The 6,365-nt window shown below is 38.1% G+C and overlaps 1 pseudogene; it reads left to right on the forward strand.

Annotated features, from left to right (window-relative positions):
* The first annotated feature begins 3,384 nt into the window (after window positions 1–3,384).
* LOC149141033 (3-oxo-Delta(4,5)-steroid 5-beta-reductase-like) lies at window positions 3,385–5,987 on the forward strand (annotated as a pseudogene).
* The last annotated feature ends 378 nt before the right edge of the window (window positions 5,988–6,365 follow it).

Consider the following 6,365-nt stretch of genomic DNA (forward strand, 5'->3'; position numbering starts at 1 on the left):
TCCTGGTATTGACAATGAAAGGGCCTATAGGCTTACCCAATTTGAACATATAATGTTTCTTAGCAGGGGACAAAGTGGATTTGATCCACATTTAGGCTCTTTGTGGTAAGCTCTAGGGAAAATATTCTCATCGACATGAACACTGATAGAAGATAAGGAGGAAACTCACACCTATAAACCCTAATTTTACTGTACTTCTCAAACGAATACAAATCACCCACCCATGTGTCCTTATTGAATTGGATGATCTCTTTCTGTTGAGCTAGGATTATTGGTGGGAAGATATTATGGATGATTTTATATGCAATAGCGATATAAATCGATATAAATTGAGAGTAGCCCTCATTGTTGAGTTTCTACTTGATAGTAACATCCCAATCACAGACAAATTTTCTCTGCTGGTTTGAATCCATTAAACTATGACTTGCACATTCAAATTCGTCTACATGGGTATATGGGAACAAATAGAACATGATGGAGTAATATCTGAAAAATGAGGTGACAGAAAAGTGGTATAGTTGGAATTTGATGTACTCGACCATGAAGGAGGCTATGTCAAACAGATGGCTTGGCTACATAAACTCTCTTTGAAACCTTATGGTGGCTTCGATATAAATATTGACATCATCCTCCTTAAATAACTAAAAGATTAAGGTAAGGATAGCATGCATTACCTCTGTAAAGGTAGATATTCAAAAAGTATAATCAATTGGCAAGGATTAGAAGCTAGGAGCCAAAATCACTTACAAAAAGGACTTGCACTCCCCAGCTGAGAGGTCACTGTAACTGTAAGATAAGGTGGTTTCAGTGAATTTTGATGGTTCAAGAGAAAATGAGTATACTAGAGCCTTTAGGATCATATTTGGGGTAACCTCCAAGATTTTGGATCTAATGGAAGATATAAAACAATTTTTCTTATCAACGTAAGCCATAAACAACCATGAAATGAATTCAGGAAAATAATAGAAAAAGGGTGCAATTTGGTAATATATCCTGGACTAAACTACTCTAAAATGGTCTTCTCCCCTAAGGTGGTGACCACATGTAGAACCATAGGTTTGACAGGTGGTAGGGGTAGGATGGGCCAAACATTTGTGCCTTCATGTCCATGAGTGGCTCCATGTATGATGAGGGTTCGACATACTATTTACCTAGTTGACCGGCTGAGAATTGGGAGAATGACAATGGCGGGAGATTTGGAACAATCCACTAGATGAACGTAATCATAGACCGGTTGAACCGAGAAGAATGAATTTAAATTCAAATGGTTAAGAGGGTAGGGCCTTTATAGGCAGAGGGAATGACCATATGATGTTGGATGAGGCTATGCGGGGGGATACGTGGTAGAAGATGATTGGAAGGGTGACAGGTGGACCATGGAGGGTCTACTTTACAATTACTTAGGTGCTCGCTTGTTGGCATTGTCAATGACTGGATGCATGGCAAGTGTCGTCCCAACCTCTCTCCGACGGGTGAGGGAGCGGGTGGCGAGATCAAGCGGAGACCCCCTAGAGTTAATCTTGACCTTCAATCGACTGATCCCGCCTTGCCTCCTTTTCAAATCCGGGGGTGGCGCCCATGTATTAGTCGCACAAGTACACCCCCCTCCCCACCCTCCAAAGTGCCTCTGGGGGTCAGTTAGGTGGATATGAATGATGATCCGCCCTGTGATGTGATCGACCTTTAACAAAAGACCATCCCCTTTAGTTTTGGGTTGTTCCATTATTGTGCCTACCCAAGGAGAGATTTTTGTGATGTGGTCTCTTACTTAAAGATGTTTAGTGTATTGCCATCACCAAAATTTTGTCCACTTTGACCAATCTAAACTAATCTATCAATCTTTGCACTAGGGATGTCAAATGAAACCCTTCAACAACCATAGAAAAGGGCGTGACTTATAATAACAATAACCATCCTACCAAACCACTCGAGATAACCCCAATTGGTATTTTAGTTTTAGTATTATTTACATTAATATTACTATTGTTAACGATATTAATATTATTGTTTTATGAAGGTAATAGTAATGTAATATAATAACATTAATCACGATATCATTTTAATTTACTTTATATTCTTATGTTATTAATAATAATATTAATATTGTTAATATCATTATTATACCATAACAACATTATTATATTAAGATTATATAATTATTACAAATAATAATGCTATTATGTTTATTCTAATCAATATTATTAAAATTATTAATAATTTGTCTATTTTATTAATGTAACATCATTAATATTTTTTGTTTGTTTGTTAAGTTCATTGTGTCCTCCAAAGATGACAACAAACTTAACCTTTGTCTTCAGAAACTATGATCCATGGGCATTTAAGCCAACCATTGCACCAGGCTTGGGCCACACCAACCCTTAAAATGACTAGATTTTTTACCACGGAATTTCGACAGATTACAAAGTAACTTAACAATACACCTCATCGCTCTCTGTTCTGGTGAGTTGTACTATCATTAATATTGATGACAAAATTATTAATATTACTTTTATTAAAATCAATAATAGTATGATATTTTTTATACTATTATTATCATTATTAGTATATTTTAATATTAAAAAATTGTATTAATATTTACGCCGTAAGGCGTTTCCCTTTGAAATGAATTGCCCCAGGCGCTACTGTGTCCTATTGTTGACCATAGATTTGTGGTGTTAGACGATTGAATGAAGTGTGATCGTTGATCTGGAACACTAAAAGGTTAATGAGGAAGCATGAGGGACACACCGCCAGCGAGCCATTCGTTTCAGTGGCTCGTTTCGCAACTGATATGGGCTCGTGCAGCAAACAAAGACCCGAAAAAGATACCCACAATGTATACTTAACGCAGACCGGCTACCTTGCCCTGTGCAAACCTACCGGTGCATGATCTACACCAAAATGCCCAAAGATCTACCATCCCTGCTGCTTCACCCATATAAATCTCATGATAGCTCGATTTTTATGTCTGTGCTACCGCGCCCTTTGCTCAAGTGAATGAATTTGTTGTAGGATTCCAATCTGAGTCTCTGCTCAGCTGTGTTCATTTCTTCACTACAATGCTAATTCCATTTGGAACTCGCAGCTCATCCTCAGTCAGGTCATTTGGCTCCTTTCTTGGGCAAGAAATGTGAGAAATCCGTGGAAATTCCAATCATTGCCTCATTCTTGAAATTGCTTACCTACAATCCATTAGTAGGGCATTACAGCACTGCGCTGATAGCCGATAAGTTGGTAGTATGTGATTAGTGGGGAAGATTAAATGAAGTCATGGATTATGGAATTTTTTGTGCTAATTTTGCATGTATACATTTCTGAAATTGAAATTGATAGTGATGTTTCTTGTCACAATTTGGTGTGTGGATTAGTGTGCATTTTATCACAATGAGCTGATATTCTTGGTGGACAGGTTCCCTTGGCACTCACAGGTAAGTGTTTTAGTTTATAATTGCACATTTATTTTATGTCGATTTAATGGTCCTTTAAAGTCTGATAAATTTGGGGTTACTGGTTCTTTGGGGTTTTAGTATTCTTTCTTCACTATAATACAGTTATTTTTAGGGAAATTAATGAAAAGCAGCATTGCAGTAATCTTTCTTCTCATTTTGCCTCTGTGGATTGCTCTTCGTACTTTTATTATTAAATTATTATATGGATTGCAGATATGTTTTCGCTTCTCAGACAAAGTTCTACAAGCAAATGCCATTTTCTTTCTCCCTGGTCTGCTGCTGATAGGTGAAGGGTTTCGAGATGTGTAGGACTAAAATAAAATATCTCTCACACAGCCGAAAAAATATTCACTAATGATAATGTGCTTCTTTCGTTTCCTGTAATTCTTACGATTCTTAGTTTAGGGTTATTACACCGTTACAGCTAAAGACTGCTCTCTTTTTTCTCCTCTAATTATTTAGGATTTTAGGGTTAGGTTACTGCACTGAGAGAGCCATTTCTGTACGCTGGGTTTAGGGTCCATTGAATATCGACATTAGCACAGACTCCTGTAAGGCAAGCTTAATATCCATGCCAGGTTGCATATGTTGAGTTCACACAAATTGAGGTGGTCTATAAGGTCAGGGTGAAGGATTCATCAACACTCGTTGTGTTTATGGGTGAGTGGATTTGAAAGTAGATTGCATTGAATACTGACATTAACACATGCATCTAAACCTGAGCACGAATTGAGCTGCTCTACTAGGTGAGGATAAATGATTTATCGAACATTTATTGAGGTGCTGGTCTGGGCTAAGTCAATGAATTGATCAAAAACTTTCTTTTAATATATAGGTGCATTCAAGGTACAGTGCACTGAATATGAACATTAACACAGATCCATTTAAACCTGGTCTGATATGTATAGCTGGGTTGTGAAGCTAGGCAGCATATCTCGACAACATAGAAATGGTCATGTATTAAATCTGAACATGCATACTTGGCTTCATAATCTCGATGTATTTCTCAAAGCCGTGTTTGGATGCGTTAAATGATAAGCATTTTGCTGCATTTGGAATTGTTGCTCTTGCTTTCTGCATTTGGAATTGTTGCTCTTGCTTCATTATATTGCATTGTGGATTGCTATTTTGGTAACTCGTAACTCTTTCAATGCAGAGAGAATTCCAAACCAATGTTGAAAGCTCCAGAGATAAATCTGGGAGGCAGCAGGGAGTGGCATTGGTCATAGGGGTAACAGGAATTGTAGGAAATTGCTTGGCAGAAATATTGCCATTATCTGACACTCCTGGTGGACCTTGGAAAGTTTATGGAGTTACTAGGAGGCCTAAGCCAGATTGGTCTCCAGATAGTCCAGTGGAATATGTTCAATGTGATGTTTTAGATAGAGAGCAAACTTTAGAAAAGGTGAAGGATGTCACTCATCTCTTTTGGGTTGTTTGGGTTAGCAGAGAGACAGAGGAGAAGAACTGTGAGGACAATGGAAGAATGTTGAGTAATGTGTTAGATGCCCTCCTGCCGAATGCAGAGAATTTACAGCACATATGTCTTCAGACTGGAGGGAAACACTACATTGGTCCATTTGATGCAGTGGCCATGAATTGTAAATATCAGCCTCACGAGGCACCCTTTCACGAAGAGCTACCTAGGCTACCTGTGCCCAATTTCTACTACACTCTCGAGGATATTGTATTTGAGGCTGCAAAGAAGAAACAAGGATTAACTTGGTCCATTCACCGTCCGACACACATATTTGGCTTCTCTCCTTGGAGCTTGATGAATGTTTTAGGCACACTCTGTGTTTACGCTGCCATTTGCAAACATGAGGGGTTTCCTTTCAAGTACCCAGGGAACATAATTTCGTGGGAACAGTTTATGGATGCATCTGATGCAGAATTAATTACAGAACAAGAAATTTGGGCTGCCACAGATCCTTATGCCAAGAACCAGGCCTTTAATTATGCTAATGGAGACGTGTATAAATGGAAACACCTCTGGGGAATACTCACAGAGAAATTTGATCTAGACCCCTTACCATATGAGGGTGAAGGCTTCAGTTTGGCTGAGGCGATGAAAGACAAAAATATGGTTTGGGATGCCATTGTCAATGAAAATAAGCTCCGCCCAACAAAGATCAAAGAAGTTGGAAACTGGTGGTTTGCAGATTTAATACTAAATCCACCTTGGGGAGCTGTACTTAGAATGAATAAGAGTAAAGATATGGTTTCTTTGGGTTTCGAAACACAGAAACTTCCATGGGGCAATGGATTGACAAAATCAGGTCATCTAATATTGTTCCCTAGGTTTGATCGATCCCATTGTCTTGAATTAAAACCAAGCGGAGGGCTTACTTCACCGTTCATTCAGAACTTGCTTTTGTGATTCAACTTTCAAATTGTGCAGTGGAGGATTCAGGATAGTTATGCTATATTTTGAAAGTTCTAGTTGGAGGTGTTGATAATAACAGAGCATATTTCCAGAGGAACGTAGTTTTGTCAGGTCGAAGTATAGTTTGTGAGACTGGTTTGAAAATTGCTTGATATTTGGCGTGTTATAACTTTGAAATGGAATTCCAAAAAGAGCTGAATCTCCAGTCTATTATTTCATCCAATTTTTCAAGCCATTTAGTTCTGTTACTAAAATCGAGCATTGGTAATGGCCATCTTACAGGATCGTTGATGTGTATCATCTTAATCTTTATCAAATTGTGTTGCAAATTCAAGTTGATTCTATTATTTCATCCAATTTTTCAAGCCATTTAGTTCTGGTACTAATATCGAGCATTGAAAATCGCCATCTTACAGGATCGTTGATGTGTATCATCGTAATCTTTATCAAATTTTGTATGCTGTCAACATTGAGCGTCTAGAGCAATTAGTGCAAATTCAAGTTGAGGTATCATGGTTATCTGCCAAATA

Source organism: Pinus tabuliformis, chromosome X (genome assembly GCF_031772625.1).
Source record: "Pinus tabuliformis cultivar Carrire ecotype Pingquan chromosome X, CPIR1, whole genome shotgun sequence".
Lineage (NCBI taxonomy): Eukaryota > Viridiplantae > Streptophyta > Pinopsida > Pinales > Pinaceae > Pinus > Pinus tabuliformis.